This window comes from Theropithecus gelada, chromosome 20, assembly GCF_003255815.1.
Source record: "Theropithecus gelada isolate Dixy chromosome 20, Tgel_1.0, whole genome shotgun sequence".
NCBI classification, from domain to species: Eukaryota; Metazoa; Chordata; class Mammalia; order Primates; family Cercopithecidae; genus Theropithecus; species Theropithecus gelada.
In genome coordinates this window covers 6,075,098-6,091,501 of record NC_037688.1, presented here as the reverse complement: position 1 = coordinate 6,091,501, position 16,404 = coordinate 6,075,098, and the positions used below count along the sequence as shown (strand labels likewise).

General features: G+C 47.0%; 1 protein-coding gene across 1 annotated transcript in view; it reads left to right on the top strand.

Moving 5' to 3' along the window:
• Window positions 1–15,893: 15,893 nt before the first annotated feature.
• The window catches only part of SIAH1 (siah E3 ubiquitin protein ligase 1), a 37,214-nt gene continuing 36,703 nt past the window's right edge, over window positions 15,894–16,404 (top strand). Inside the window, exon 1 of the mRNA XM_025369578.1 lies at window positions 15,894–15,969. The gene's annotated coding sequence lies outside the window, so the exon portion shown is untranslated. The remainder of the gene's footprint in view (window positions 15,970–16,404) is intronic.

Genomic DNA, 16,404 nt, shown 5'->3' with positions numbered 1-16,404 from the left:
TATTAAATAAGGGTTTGTAGGCTGGGCTTGGTGGCTCAAGCCTATAATCTCAGCATTTGGGAGACCAAGGTGGGCAGATCACCTGAGGTCAGGAGTTCGAGACCAGCCTGGCCAACATGGTGAAACCCTATCACTACTAAAAACACAAAAATTAGTCAGACATAGTGGCACACACCTGAAGTCTCAGCTACTCAGGAGGCTGAGGCAGGAGAATCGCTTGAACCCGGGAGGTGGAGGTTGCAGTGAGCAGAGATCACACCGCTGCATTCCAGCCTGGGCGGCAGAGTAAGGCTCTGTCTCAAAAAAATAAAATAAAAAATAAATAAGGGTTTGTAGAGATATCCTCTAAACATAAAAGTTTCTCCAGCTCTAACATTTTAAAATTCTATGAATCTCAGATTTGTGTCACTCCAATATATCCAGTAAAGTAGAATGAAATATGACTTTGAAATTCACTAAAATGAAAAGATGGAAGCTGTATCTTTGCTGAATCCATGTCCTGAAATAGCTTTACAGGACAGGTAAAGCATTTCTGTTCATCTCTCCAGTAAATACCCACATCTTGCAGCTGCCTCTCCTCGACCAGGGAAAGGAGAACAGGCTTCCCGAGGAGTGAGGTGGAGTCATTTCACAGGCACCCCGCCTCCCCTCAACCTGTTCTGTTTCTTCCTCTACAGTTGCCTTTCCCTGCAGTGGGACTGGCAGCCATCTAACACTTCCGCATTCTTTCAGCTGTCTCCCTTGTGTGGCCTTTCTTAGCTGCTTAGCACACACCCACACACCCGCACACCCACAAACACCCAGCAACCATCAGTTTAGTCCACATTTCTTAGGCATTCAAGACCCAGTCTGGGCTGGGCGTGGTGGCTCATGCCTGTAATCCCAGGACTTTGGAAGGCCGAGGTGGGCGGATCACCTTAGACTAGGAGTTTGAGACCAGACTGGCCAATATGGTGAAACCCCATCTCTACTAAAAATGAAAAAATTATCCAGGCGTGGTGGCGCATGCCTGTAATCCCAACTACTCAGGAGGCTGAGGCAGGTGAATTGTTTGAACCGGGGAAGCCAAGGTTGCAGTGAGCCAAGATGGTGCCATTGCACTCCAGCCTGGGTGACAGAGCGAGACTCTGTCTCAAAAGAAAGACCCAATCTGACTCCAGTTGATGTGTCCAGATTTACCTTCCCAACACAATCCCCTTGTCCAGCCTCCATTTCCCTGTGCCCCTCCAGCATGCATGCCCCCTCTCCTCCCCTCTCCACACCCCTTCTCCTCCATCTCCTGCATCCAATTGAAGCACTGCCTTCTCTTTCTGATGTGTCCCTACACCAAGTCTCACGTTTTCCATGTATGCTTTTTTTTTTTATTTATTTTGGGACAGGATCTCACAGTGGTGTTATCACAGCTCACTGCAGCCTTAACCTCCTGGGCTCAGATGATCCTCCCACCTCAGCCTCCCGAGTAGCTGGGACTCTAGGCGTGCACCACCAAGTCCGCTAATTTTTTTTTTTTTTTTTTTTGGAGAGATAGTGGTCTCACTGTTTTGCTCAGGCTGGTCTTGAACTCTTAAACTCAAACCGTTCTCCAGCCTCAGCCTCCCAAACTGCTGGGATTACAGGTGTGAGCCACTGTGCCTAGCCTTACTTCTGCATTTATTCGAATGATGGTGCTCTAGTCACCTCTCTGGTGAGATGGTAGATTCCTTGAGGGTAGGGATGAAAGCTCATGCAGTTTTCTATTCTCCACTGAACTTAGTACAGGAAGGAAAATAATATTTTTTTAATGGGTGGATGAATTTGTAAAAAACTTTTTCTTTGGTCCAATTACTGGTTTTCCCTCTCTCACAAAACAAACTATGTTTTTATAACACAGGAGGAAGAGGAAGGACTAATATCTGAAATGTTTACCTGGCCCTGAAATTTTCTTTCCTTTTATTTGATGTGAGAACTTATCTTTGTATTTATAATGAATTACATCTTATTTTCAGTATTTAAAAATCTTCTTGTCTGGGCTCTGTGGCTCATGCCTGTAATCCCAGCACTTTGGGAGGCTGAGGCGGGCGGATCACCTGAAGTCAGGAGTTTAAGACCAACCTGGCCAATGTGGTGAAACCTTGTCTCTACAAAAATACAAAAATTAGCCGGGCATGATGGCGGATACCTGTAATCCCAGCTATTCGGAAGGCTGAGGCGGGAGAATCACTTGAACTCCGGGAGGCAGAGGTTGCAGTGAGCTGAGATCATGCCATTTCATTCCACCCTTGGTGACACAGTGAGACTCCGTCTCAAAAATAAAAATAAAAATAAAAATAAAACCTTCTCATTATAGGCTGTGCGTGGTGCTGACACCTGTAATCCCAGCACTTTGGGAGACTGAGGTGGGTGGATGGCTTGAGCCCAGGAGTTCTGGACCAGCCTGGGCAACACAGTGAGACCCCCATCTGTACAAAAAATTTAAAAATTAGCTGGGTGTGGTGGTGCATGCCTATAGTCCTAGCTACTTGGGATGCTGAGGAGGGAAGATTGCTCAGGTCCAGGAGTTTGAGGCTACAGTGAGCTAAGATCACAGCACCTCACTGCAGCCTTAGCAACAGAGTGAGACCCTGTCTCAAGTAAATAAATAACTTTTTATTATAAAGTCATACAACAAATTATTTAATAAATTGTAACAATACACAAGCATGTTGTGTGGGAGCAAAATTCCTCCACCCCAGGTTGCTCTTTCAGGATTATGAAAGAGAAACTCCATGATGCTGCCCAGACCCGTGGAGTAGGGGGGACGGCAGTCTACATGAACGTACGAAATGTGCCACCCACTGTGAGTGCATATGGCAAGACCTTCACTTCCCAGATGGAAGTTCCCTGAGCCTAAGGAACCCATCTGACTTGTGCAGCTTCTGACCTCGCTGGATCTGTTCTATTCTCTGTGCAGTGGGGGTGACCATGGTGACTATCTCATAGCGTGGTAATGACGCTGCAGGAGCATGGGAGTGGCTCAGCATAGCATCTGGCCCAAAGCAAAGGTTCAACCCATGTTGGCAGTCAAAATACAGCATGGCCCAGAGAACAAGGTTGTTTGGACACCTGTAATCCCAGCACTTTGGGAGGCCGGGGCAGGTGGATCACCTGAGGTCAGGAGTTCAAGACCAGCCTGGCCAACACGGTGAAACTCCATCTCTACTAAAAACACAAAAATTAGCCAGGTGTGGTGGCTCATGCCTATAGTTACAGCAACTCCGGAGGCTGAGGCAGGAGAATCACTTGAACCCAGGAGGCAGAGGTCACAGAGAGCCGAGATCACGCCACTGCACTCCAGCCTGGGCGAGATAGCGAGGAAAAAAAAAAAAAAAGAGGTTGGAGAGCAGAGACTGAAGGCTCAGCGAGTGCAGCATGGCTTCAACTGTCCTTCCTAGCATGTTTGACAGAGTCAGTGACTTGTAATTGAAAGTGGTAAAGAAATAAAGGAGATAGGGAGGCTGAGTGGTGGAAAGAAATGAACTTTGGACCCAGACAGACCTCAGTGTGAAGGCCAACTACATGACTGCCTATTCATAATGACATTGGTTGCATTTCCTGAACCTTATTTCCTCATTTATAAAATGGGCAAACAGTATACCTGTATACCAGTATACCTAGGTTGTGAGGATTCAATGAGTTAGTGTAAAGTGGCTGGCACATGGTAGATCCCTAATAAATGCTAACAGTTTTCCTACAGCTAGTTTTTGTTTTTTTGCTTTGTTTTGTAAACTTTGTGTAAACACACAGAATTACAGCTGGAAAGGAGTTTCTAGGCCAAGACCTACAGTTTCCAGATGGGGAAACTCAGAAAGAAGGTTCCTGACTTGCCCGAGCTGTTGTCCAGCTCCCAGGCCGTGGTTTGGCCCCCATCCCCAGGGGCCACTGTGACCCGGCTCCCCTGAGCCAGAAGGAGGCCATCTGAGATCCTCCTCTAGGGAAAGTTGGAGAAACCTAACCCTGCTGGGAGTTTTGTCACCAATTAGTTCAATGGACTCTTTTGTGTGGACCTGGCCAGGGAGCAGGAGGGGATAGGATTTATTTGCCTTTTCCTTTCACTACCTGGGCTTCCCAAATGTGCACTCTTACGTTGACTTTGAGGCCCTCAGTATCAGGACATCTATGCTTGCCCACCGCTGTTGCCATAACAACAAGGTTTTGAAGGATGCCAGGTGCATAACATCCTGCTTTGTGTCTTTCTCTCTCTCTCTCGTTCTCTCTCTCTCTTTTTTAGGCGGAGGCTCACTCTGTCACCCAGGCTAAAGGACAAGGGTGCAATCATGACTCACTGCAGTCTCCAGCTGCTGGGTTCAAATGATCCTCCCACTTCAGCCTCCTAAGTAGCTGGGACTGCAAGCATGTACCTCCACACCTGCCTAATTTTTGTATTTTTCTGTAGAGATGGGGTCTTGCCGTGTTGCTCAGGCTGGGCTCAAGTTGGTTGATCCCTGATCAAGTTGGTTGATCCCTGGGCTCAAGGGATCCACCTGTCTTGGCCTCCTAAAGTGCTGGGATTATAGGCATGAACCACCGTACCTGGCCTGCCTTGTTTATTAATACCCAGAGGAAAAAAAAAAAAAATGTGCCACTCAGATCTTGCACGCATATTTTTTTCTTCCTTTTCCTCCAAATTCAACCAAGGCAAGATTTTATATTCTCTCCAAGCAAAACAACAACAACAGCAGCATCAGCAGCAGCACTGTAATTCTCTAACAAAGTTTTTTTTTTAAATCACACAAAAAATGATGTGAAAGATGCTAAATTAGACTTGCCTAATGAGATGCCTACCTACCCTGGGTTTTGCTTCATGTCTCAGCCCTGAGCACTCTCAGTCATGGCCTTTGGGTCTTGCAACACTTGTCAAGCTCAAGCTCCCAAAGGAATTCTAGAAATCTGTCAGATCTTCCTCGTACCCCGACTCCCCTTAGTACCCAGTGTTCAGGATTAGTGGCAAGGGCTTAGTTCTTTTTTTTTTTTTTTTTTTTTGAGATGGAGTCTTACTCTGTTGCCCAGGCTAGAGTGCAGTGGTGCCATCTTGGCTCACTGCAACCTCCGCCTCCCAGGCTCAAGCAATTCTCCTGCCTCAGCCTCATGAGTAGCTTGGATTACAGGCGTGTACCACCACGCCCAGCTAATTTTTGTCATTTTAGTCTAATTTTTGTATTTTTAGTAGAGATGGGGTTTCCCTACGTTGGCCAGGCTGGTCTCGAACTCCTGACCTCAGGTAATCCACCTGCCTTGGCCTCCCAAAGTGCTGGGATTACAGGTGTGAGCCACTGTGCCCAGCCTGCTTAGTTATTTACTACGTGAATATCTCATTCTCTTGGACCAAGTATCTTGCAGGGGACTGAACACCCCAAATCTATTTTCATGTAATATCCTGTGTTTTTCCACTACATTGTATTCTATCAGATGAGGATGAACAGAAGCTTGCACCATTAATAACTATAGAAAGAAACAGGTGACTTGGGCAGGGGAACCCAGATTTTTTCTCTTTGCGTTTAGAAAATCACCTTGGTTGGCATATTCAGCCAGCAAGAAAGAGAGGATCACCAGGCGTGGTGGCTCACGCCTGTAATCCCAGCACTTTGGGAGGCCGAGGAGGGCAGATCATGAGGTCAAGAGACCAAGACCATCCTGGCCAACATGGTGAAACCCCGTCTCTACTCAAAATGCAAAAATTAGCCTGTGCCTGTAGTCCCAGCTACTCGGGAGGCTGAGGCAGGAGAATTGCTTGAATCCGGGAGGCGGAGGTTGCTGTGAGCCAAGATTGTGCCACTGCACCCCAGCCTGGTGACAGAAACTCCATTGCAAAAAAAAAAAAAAAAAAAAAAAAAAAAAAAAAGAGGGTCAAGGAAGTATCTACAAAATTAGAACCTTTTAAAACTCTAGAATCTCTTAAAGATATCCCCAACACAATGATCCCTGGTGCTCTATTTCTAATCTGTTTTCATCCTATAATTTTCCTTCAAGGGGTCTATAAAACATCAACTCAAAGTGACAAGAAGTGAACACATATTCTAAGGGAGCTCCCTAAGACAAAAAGAAGATGGAGGAAATGGTCTCTGAAGATTTGTGTGAAGGTGCTAGACAGGAAGTTGTCCCTGCCCAGCCCTGGTCCCATAATGGCCCCCAAACAAACCTCTTTCATCCCAGCCACATCACAAACAAAACAGACATTTTGCACATCACCAATCAGTCTGGAATGACCTTAATGACTTTGAAATTGTCCTATCTCCTTCTATTCTCCACCATGCCTACTTTCTACCTTTCTTCAATAAAAACTTCTCAATAACCTTTGCCATCTGCTGTGGGGAAACCAAACACAGAGAAGTCACAGTTGCTGTGCAATTTAGTTATGGAGACAAGACAGGGAGAACTTTAACAAAGAATAAAAATGAGGGGATGCTGGCCCAACTGTATCCCTTGTGCATATCTAAAAATAAAGGGGATCAGTATGCAGATGAGTGGATTAAAACAAAAAGAAAGTAAGAAAATAAAAGTAAAGGGGAAATTAGCATAAGGGCTCTTGCAAACAAACAAACAAACAAACAAACAAACAAACAAACCTGAGATTTTTCTGAAAGCGTACTCTTTAGATTGGCTCTTGAAAGAAATGAGGACTGGCCATTGTGGCTCACGCCTGTAATCCCAGCACTTTGGGAAGCCAAGATAGGCAGATCACTTGAGGTCAGGAGTTCGAGACTAGCCTGGCCAACATGACGAAACTCTGTCTCTACTAAAAAAAAAATACAAAAAAATTAGCTGAGCTTGTTGGCAGTAGTCCCAGCTACTCAGGAGGTGAAGGCAGGCGAATCGCCTGAACCTGGGAGGCAGGGGCTGCAGTGAGCCGATATTGAGCCACTGCACTTCAGCCTGAGTGACAGAGCGAGACTCCATCTCAAAAATAAACAAAAAAGAAAGCGGCCGGGCGCTGGTGGCTCACACCTGTAATACCAGCACTTTGGGAGGCCAAGGCGGGTGGATCACCTGAGGTCAGGAGTTCGAGATCAGCCTGACTAACAGGGAAAAACCACTTCTCTAATGAAAACACAAAATTAGCTGGGTTTGGTGGCACGCGTCTGTAATCCCAGCTACTCGGGAGGCTGAGGCAGTAAGAATCACTTGAACCCAGAGCCAGAGGTTGCAGTGAGCCAAGATCATGCCATTGCATTCCAGCCTGGGCAACAAGAGTGAAACTCTGTCTAAAAAAAAAAAAAAGAAGAAGAAGAAGAAGAAAGCAATGAGGAGGTAGACTGGGGGAAAGACCGCCTTCCTAGTAGGGAAAGCAGCAGGGTATAAAGGAGGGAATAATGAACCGAGAGTTAGGAGAGCTTGGGGTGCATCCAGGCTATCTCGAATTGGGGTCTGCATCTAGGGTGTGGGGTGGGCCAGGGTCTGCGAGGTCATTTTCTGATGCTAATAGTCGATGGTGAACTTATGATTCTGTGATGGGTTTGGAATACAGATCTGCCAGGCCTGTGCTCCTGGTGTGTGTTATGTCCTTCCACACCCTAGCAGGACAGTGTCAATGGGATCAAACCTTTGCGTGTGCCCCCTCCTCTGCCTGGAACTCATCTCCTCTAAATCAAACACATTCCAGTAGAACCTTCTGGGATGATGGAACTGTTCTATTAACCTGCATTGTCCAGTACAGTAACCACTAGTTAAATGTGGGGATTGAACCTTTGAAATGTGGCTAGTGTGACTGAGGAATGGAATGAATTTTTAATTGTATTTGCTTATTCATTTTTGCTTTTGAGTTTTTTGTTGTTGTTCTTGTTGTTTTGAGACAGAGTCTTGTTATATTGCCCAGGCTGGTCTAGAACTCCTGGGCTCAAGCAATCTTCCTGCCTCAACCTTCCAAAGTGCTGGGATTATGGGCACAAGCCACTGCAGCCCACTGCATTTAAGTCTTATTTATTTATTTATTTTTGAGATGGAGTTTCACTCTTGTTGCCCAAGCTGGAGTGCAATGGCGAGATCTCGGCTCACCGCAACCTCTGCCTCCCAGGTTCAAGTGATTCTCCTGCCTCAGCCTCCCGAGTAGCTGGGATTACAGGCATGCACCACCATGCCCAGCTAATTTTGTATTTTTAGTAGAGACAGGGTTTCTCCATGTTGGACAGGCTGGCCTCGAACTCCCGACCTCAGGTGATCCGCCTGCCTCGGCCTCCCAAAGTGCTGAGATTACAGGCGTGAGCCACCGGGCCCTGCCAAGTCTAATTTATTTAAATAGTCATGGGGGCTAGCGGCACCCATATTGGGCGGCACAGCTTATGGTTTGCTCCTTTGCAATGTTCAGCTATCAATCATCTTCTTGGAGAGGCTGTTCCTCAGGATTACCACCAGTGGAAGGCAGAATGCCCCCCAACCCCCACCAAAAACATCCACATCTAAATCCCTGGAACCTGTTACCTTACCTGCCAAAGGGGAATTAAGGTTGCAGATGACATCAAGTTGCTGCTGAGCTGACCCTGAAATGGGAAAGTTCTCCTGAATTTTCTGGATGAGCCTATCTAATCTTATGAGTCCTTAAAAGGGAAAAAGAAGTAGGTAGAGAAGCAGATGAGCTGTAGAGATGAGAGAGATGAAAAAGAAGAAAGATTAGAAGTGTGTGGGGGGCCAGGCATGGTAGCTCACGCCTGTAATCCCAACATTTTGGGAGGCCTAGGTGGGCGGGTCACCTGAGGTCAGGAGTTCGAGACCAGCTTGGCCAACATGGTGTAACCGTGTCTCTACTAAAAATACAAAAATTAGCCAGGCGTGATGGTGAGTGCCTGTAGTCCCAGCTACTCAGGAGGCTGAGGCAAGAGAATCACTTGGTCACTTGAACCCGGGAGGCGGAGGTTGCAGTGAGCAGATTGTACCACTGCACTCTAGCCCAGGTGACAGAGTGGGACTCTGTCTCAAAAAAAAAAGCAAGAAGTATGAGGCGGAATCACCCTCCATGGTTGGTTTTGAAGATGGAGACAGGCAGGCTCCGGGCAACGAAGTGCAGTGGCCTCTAGGAGCTCAGAACAGGCCCTCCATGGACAGCCAGCAGGCAAATTGGGCCTCAGTCCTACAACTGTGAAAACCTGAATTTTGCCAAAAACTTGAATGAGTACAGAGACAGATTTCCCCGAGAACCTCCAGAAAGGAGTATAGTCTGCCAACACCTTGATCTTAGTCCCATGAGACCCACACCAGACTTCTGACCTACACAGCTGTAAGACAATACATTTGTGTGTTTTTTTTTTTTTTTTTTTGAGACGGAGTCTCGCTCTGTCGCCCAGGCTGGAGTGCAGTGGCCGGATCTCAGCTCACTGCAAGCTCCGCCTCCCGGGTTCACGCCATTCTCCGGCCTCAGCCTCCCGAGTAGCTGGGACTACAGGCGCCCGCCACCTCGCCCGGCTAATTTTTTGTATTTTTTAGTAGAGACGGGGTTTCACCGTGTTAGCCAGGATGGTCTTGATCTCCTGACCTCGTGATCCACCCGTCTCGGCCTCCCAAAGTGCTGGGATTACAGGCTTGAGCCACCGCGCCCGGCCATTTGTGTTGTTTAAAGCCACTAAATCTGTGATCATTTGGGCCGGGTGTGGCGGCTCACGTCTGTAATCCCAGTGCTTTGGGAGGCTGAGGTGGGAGAATAGCTTGAGGCTAGGAGTTCAAGACCAGCCTGGGCAACACAGCAGGACCCCATCTCTACAAACAAATACAAAAAATAGGGCCAGGAGTGGTGGCTCATGCCTGTAATCCCAGCACTTTGGGAGGTCAAGGTGGGCGGATCACCTGAGGTCAGGAGTTCAAGACTAGCCTGACGGACATGGAGAAACCCCATCTCTACTAAAAATAAAGAATTAGCTGGGCGTGGTGGCGCATGCCTATAATCCCAGCTACTCAGGAGGCTGAGGCAGGAGAATTGCGTAAACCCAGGAGGCGGAGGTTGCAGTGAGCCAAGATCATGCCATTGAACTCCAGCCTAGGCAACAAGAGTGAAACTCTGTCTCAAAAAAAAAATTTAGCCAGGTGTGGTGGTGTGAGCCTATAATTCCAGCTACTTAGGAGGCTGAGACAGGAGGAACCCAGGAGACGGAGGTTGCAGTGAGCTGAGATCACGCCATTGAACTGCAGCCTGGGCAACAAGAGTGAACCTCCATCTCAAAACAAAAACAAAAACAAAAATACAAAACTTAGCTGGGTGTGGTTGTCACGCCTATAGTCCCAACCACTTGGGAGGCTGAGGTGGGAGGATCATTTGAGCCTAGGAGGTCCAGGCTGCAGTGAGCTGAGATCACGCCACTGGGCTCCAGCCTGGGTGGCGGAGTGAGACCCTATCTCTAAATAAATAAAAATTTGTGGTCATTTGTTTCAGCAGCAATGGGAAACTAATACTCCACCCTAGACTGGCTCTGGGCCTGCCCTGGTGGGGCCCCTAAGGAGTGAGGAGTCTAAGGTCCCAAGGAGAGGTGCCCCCCTGGAACCCCTTCTTACATCAGTGAGCTCAATGGCCCTGGCCCTGCACTCATGGCCCACATGTGCCTCCTCTCTTGTTCTGTCCTCCAGAGGGTGAACAGGCCTCAGATGAGCACCCCCAGGCCTGAGGGGAAACACATCAATGGGTGTCTGTGTGGGAGCAAGTGAGGCCTGAGCTGGGACACTGGGCTTCAGTGTCCACATGGGCACATGCAAGTCCCTTTGATATATGGGACACAGCAGGGTAGAGGAGGGCTGGGAAGAAAAGCAGCTCAGGAGAGGGGCTCAGGGTCGGCCTCTGACCCTCTCTGTGCTGCCAGGAGGAACTCTGGGAAGGCTGTGGATTTTATTTTTTACAAATTTAATTTATAATTTATTTTAAAAATAGAGATGGGGTCTCACTATGTTGCCCATGTTGGTCTAGAACTCCCAGGCTCACGTGATCCTCCTGCCTTGGCCTCCCAAAGCGCTGGGATCACAGGTGTGAGCCACCTCACGGGCCAGTCTGTGGATTTTAAATTCAAGCCAGATCTCCCAGGTGTTTGTGAGGGTATATGAAGGAGAATAAGATACATTTTTCTCTCTTTTTTTAGAGACAGGATCTAGCTCTGTTGTCCAGGCTGGAGTGCAGTGGCATGATCTCAGCTCATTGCAGCGTTGACCTCTCAGGCTCGTGATTCTCCCACCTCAGCCTCCCAAGTATCTGGGACTATAGGTGTGAGCCATCACACACCAAGTCAATTTTCATATTTTTTTTATAGAGATGGGGTCTTGCTACGTTGCTCAGGCTAGTCTCGAACTTCTGGCCTCAAGCAATCCTCCCATCCCAGCATCCCAAAGTGCTGGGATTACAGGAGTGAACCACTGCGCCTATTCCTGCCCTTCCCTTTCCTTTCACTACATAGCCTTGTCCTTGAAAATCTCATTGGCTCCTGTGATTTTAACCATCCCTTGCAGGAACATGATACCCCAAAGCATAGTATTTTCTCAAATTCCATTTCCCAATTTTCTCTTGTCTGCTGCACTTTTCCATCTAGATATCCCAGAGACCACTCAGCATTCCATCCCTAAACTTAACCCCCTCCCCAATCCACCCACCATTTCCTACCATTTCTGAGATTCAGAACCATGGGCACTCTGATCCCCCCCTCTTCCTCACCTCACATAACCATTCCACCAACAAGCCCTCTAGATTTCACTACCACCACAGCTTCACTAATCCAAGTGTGTCCTAGGGGCCGGGCATAGTGGCTCATCCCTATAATTCCAGCACTTTAGGAGGCTGAAGCACAAGGATCACTTGGGCTCAGGAGTTTGAGACCAGCCTGGAAAATATAGCAAGACCCTCCCTGTATCTACGAAACAATTTTAAAAATTAGCCGGGCATGGTGGCACATGTCTGTAGTCTCAGTCACTTGGGAGGCTAGGTGGGAGGACCACTTGATCCCAAGAGGTTGAGGCTGCAGTGAGCCATAATCACACCACTGTACTCCAGCCTGGGTGATGGAGAGAGAACTCTGTCTCAAAAAAAAAAAAAAAAAAAAAAAAAAGAGCCTCTCAGAGTTCCCAGTCCGGTTCTTCCTGCTTTGCATACCTGATTAATCCAGTACAGCCGGGGCTCTGAGTATGTTACCCTTCCTGCTCAAAAACTTTCAATGACTCTTCCTGGAAACAGAGGAATGAACTTTTCCATCTTGGCACTCCAGATCTCACAGTATGTGAGATTACGGTAGTTTAATATTTAACCTGCAAGAGGGTTGAAATCCCAAGAGCTGAGACAAAATCCTGGATGTGCCCAGGTTGGTTTCAAACTCCGGGCCTCAGGTGATCCTCCTGTCTGGTGTGACTCTGGGCAAGTTGTGCCAACTCTGTGAACCTCTGTCAGGGAGAATTCTCCAATTAAGTGTCTTGAGGATGGAATTAGATAATGCATACAAAATACTTACCCTTGTTCACATTAAGCCATGACTATATTGTAGCTGCTGTCATTATTAGCTCATATAAAGGTGCTTAGCAAAAAATGCCTGTCACGAAGGCATTCAAGCAATTGGTGCTTTCTCAAGATGTTATTTGAGTCCGTACCTCTGGTGTTACTTGTATTTCAAAACTGTTTTTTCCAGTTACATTTTATTTATTTTTTGAGACAGAGTCTTGTTCTGTCACCCAGGCTGGAGTGCAGTGAGGTGATCTTGGCTCACTGCAATCTACACCTCCCAGGTTCAAGCAATCCTCCTGCCTCAGCTTCCTGAGTAGCTGGGATTACAGACATTCACCACCACGCTCAGCTAATTTTCGTATTTTCAGTAGAGACAGGGTTTCTCCATGTTGGCCAGGCTGGTCTCATACTCCTGACCTCAAGTGATTCACCCACTTTGGCCTCCCAAAATGATGGGATTACAGGCTTAAACCACCACTCCCGGCCATTACTTTTCATTTATGAAAGATGACATGACATCCAAATGCATATGCTAATATATTTACTCTATATCAGAGGTTGGCAAACTTTTTCTGTAAAGGGCCAAGATAATAAGTATTTCGGCTAAGGCAGGCCATACTCTGATGTAACTTTTCAACTCTGCTGTTAGCAGCCATAGACAAAATGTAACTGAAGGGATATGGCTGTGTCTCAATAAAACTTTATTAATGTTACTAGATAATTCAGGGAATGAGAGTGAAAAACACTTTATTAATGGATGCTAAAATTTGAATTTCATATCATTTTCTTTCGTTCTCTCTCCTCTTTCTTTTATTTTTTTCTCTCTTCCCCATCCCCTTCCGCTTCCGCTTCCCCTTCCTCTTCTTTTTCTTTCAAGACAGTATCTCACTCTGTCACCCAGGCTGGAGTGCAGTGGCACAATCATGGCTCACTGCAGCCTTGACCTCCTGGGCTCAAGCAATCTTCCGGCCTCAGATTCCCAAGTAGCACGCCACCACGGCCAGATCATTTTTTACTTTTGTATTGATTTATTTATTTTTTGAGATGGAATGCCACTCTGTCACCCAGCTGGAATGCAGTGGCCCGAACTCAACTCACTGCAACCTCCACCTCCCAGATTCAAGTGATTCTCCTGCCTCAGCCTCTGAAGTAGCTGGGACTACAGGTGCTCACCACCATGCCCAGCTAATTTTTTGTATTTTTAGTAGAGACGGGGTTTCACCATGTTGGCCAGGCTGGCTTTGAACTCCTGACTTCAGGTGATCCGCCTGCCTCAGCCTCCCAAAGTACTGGGATTACAGGCATGAGCCACTGTGCCGACCTCCATAATTTTCATGTGTCATGAAATATTCTTCTTTTGATTTTTTCCAACCACTTAAACGTGTAAGGCTGGGCGCTATAGAGTGTTCTCTTAGTTTAAACAGAACAGTAGTTAAGAATAATAGGAAGTAGGCCGGGCGCAGCAGCTCATGCCTGTAATCTCAGAACTTTGGGAGGCCGAGGCAGGCGGATCACAAGGTCAGGAGATCAAGACCATCCTGGCTAACTCGGTGAAACCCCGTCTCTACTAAAAATACAAAAAATAGCCGGGTGTGGTGGCCGGCGCCTGTAGTCCCAGCTACTGGGGAGGCTGAGGCAGGAGAATGGCGTGAACCCGGGAGGCAGAGCTTGCAGTGAGCCGAGATTGCACCACTGCACTCCAGCCTGCGCAACAGAGCGAGACTCTGTCTCAAAAAAAAAAAAAGAATAATATGAAGTAAAGGAAGAATACAAATGATTTGTGGGTCAATAGAATAGTCTAACAGTGGCTCAAGAATAACCAAGTTGGGCAATGCAGTCATAAATGTTTACTGTGCATAAAACTCTACAATCTGGTTCAACCTAGTTGTCCAGCTGTGTCTCCTCCAGGCCCCAGTCAAAGCGGGCTTCCACTTCCCCAAATACAGACCCCGCACATTCTCTAGTTCCTCTATCTAGAATATACCCTCCCGTTGTGCTCATTAAAAGCATATCCTGGCTGGGCACAGTGGCTCATTCCTTTGGGAGGCTGAGGCACGAGGATCGCTTGAGGTCAGGAGTTCTAGACCAGCCTGAGTAACATGGCAAAACCCTGTCTCCACCAAAAACAAAAAAATTAGCCACGTGTGGTGGCGCATGCCTGTAATCTCAGCTACTCGGCGGCTGAGGTGAGAGAATCTCTTGAGCCTGGGAGGCAGAGGTTACAATGGGCTGAGACAGTGCCACTGCACTCTAGCCTAGATGTCAGAGTGAGACCCTGTTTCAAAAAAAGAATTTAAAATTTGAAAAATAATAAAAAGAAACAAAAGCACATCCTTGAAGGACCATATCAAATGCCACCTCTTAAAAATTATAAGTGGCTCGTGCCTGTAATCCCAGCACTTTGGGAGACCGATGCAGGCAGAACACTTGAGGTCTGAGTTCGAGACCAGCCTGGCCAACATAGCGAAACCCCATCTCTATAAAAAATCCAAAAATCAGCCGGGCATCACAGCGCATGCCTGTAATTCCAGCTACTTGGGAAGCTGAGGCCCGAGAAGCAATTGAACCCGGAAGGTGGAGGTTGCAGTGGGCCAAGATTATGCCATTATACTCCAGCCTGGGCGACAGAGCAAGACCTTGTCTCAAAAAAAAAAAATTATTCAATGATCTTCCCTACCCCTCATAAATGGTATTTTCCCTTCTCTCTCCCTTCTCCTTGTGCCGTGTTCTCTCAGTAATAGCTTGTTTGTGCCACCATCATTTTACTTGTATTCTAGTTATTTTTTGCTATTTATCTTACTTAAAACCAAGCTTCTTGAGGTGTGGCACCTTCACTCAGGATCCCTCAGTGCCTGGCATATAGCAAGCACTCAGGAAGCATCTCTCGAGGTTGTTTCTTGGAATTGAACACAGGGTATGACGTCATCCAGCCACTGTGTAACTGACACAATGGAGTGGGAAGAGATTGGCTTGTTGAATTGCAGTAAATGGAATGGGTCTGGTGTGTTACTCGTTCTAGTTAACGGAATGAAGTATTGCCCCCCACCCCCCACCAAAATAAAAAATAAATGGAGTAGGTCTGGATGGGGGTGTCAGGAGGCTGTGAAGGGAAATGCTGTGCCTCTGGGGCACAGCTGGAGGAGAATCCTGTTTGGTGATCGAGGTGGCATGACTAGTCTTAGTTATGCCTTCCGCAGGAAGCAGGTCTGAAAAGAGAGAAAAGTAGGGCTTCCTAGAGCTTCCCACACACAGGAGAGGCTCAGCAAAGAACACAGTGAAATTCAACTGCTGATTCTCTCCGATCCTCAGGAGAGCAGGGTTCTGAGAAGGGCCTCGCGATACACATCATGCCCCAGTTACACCGAGTGAATCAGGCTCTGATGCAATTGGCAATAGGCCTTAATCACAAGCTTCATCTCACAGGCTCCGCACAGATGAGCTTTGTCATTTCTCTGAGGGAATCACTGTCATTTCTCTTCCAGGCTCAAAGTAGCTCCCTCTGCCCCATGTAAAGTGCTGATGGGATGGCAATTTAAACTGCTTTGATGACCAGGTTTCGTTAGGTAAGAAGGCCCGATTAAGCAATGGTGGCCCAAATAACCTCAGTGGTTCAGACGCTGTTTTCAAAGCCAGCAGAAGTCTTGCCAAATTAAAGGATGTCAGGATGAGATGCTATGAATATCAGTTTCCTTCTCTCTGGCAATGGAGAGGATTAATTAAATGCCTGTGAAGTACTTTGAAAATTTAAGCTGTTGAGAATTATTGTTCTGTGTAATAGGGAAAAAATAGAGTTCTTGGCTCATTAAAGCTGTAATGTTGTAAGCCTGAGCACTATTTTCAGGATATCTTTGAGAGCTACATTTTTATTAAGAGGAAGAAAAGAGAAATATGTCTATGAATACAGATACACAGTATACATGCTGGAAAGTCAATTGGGTTAATCAATATTTCTCTTGATTAAGAAATGAACTGGGGGCTGGGTGCGGTGGCTCATGCCT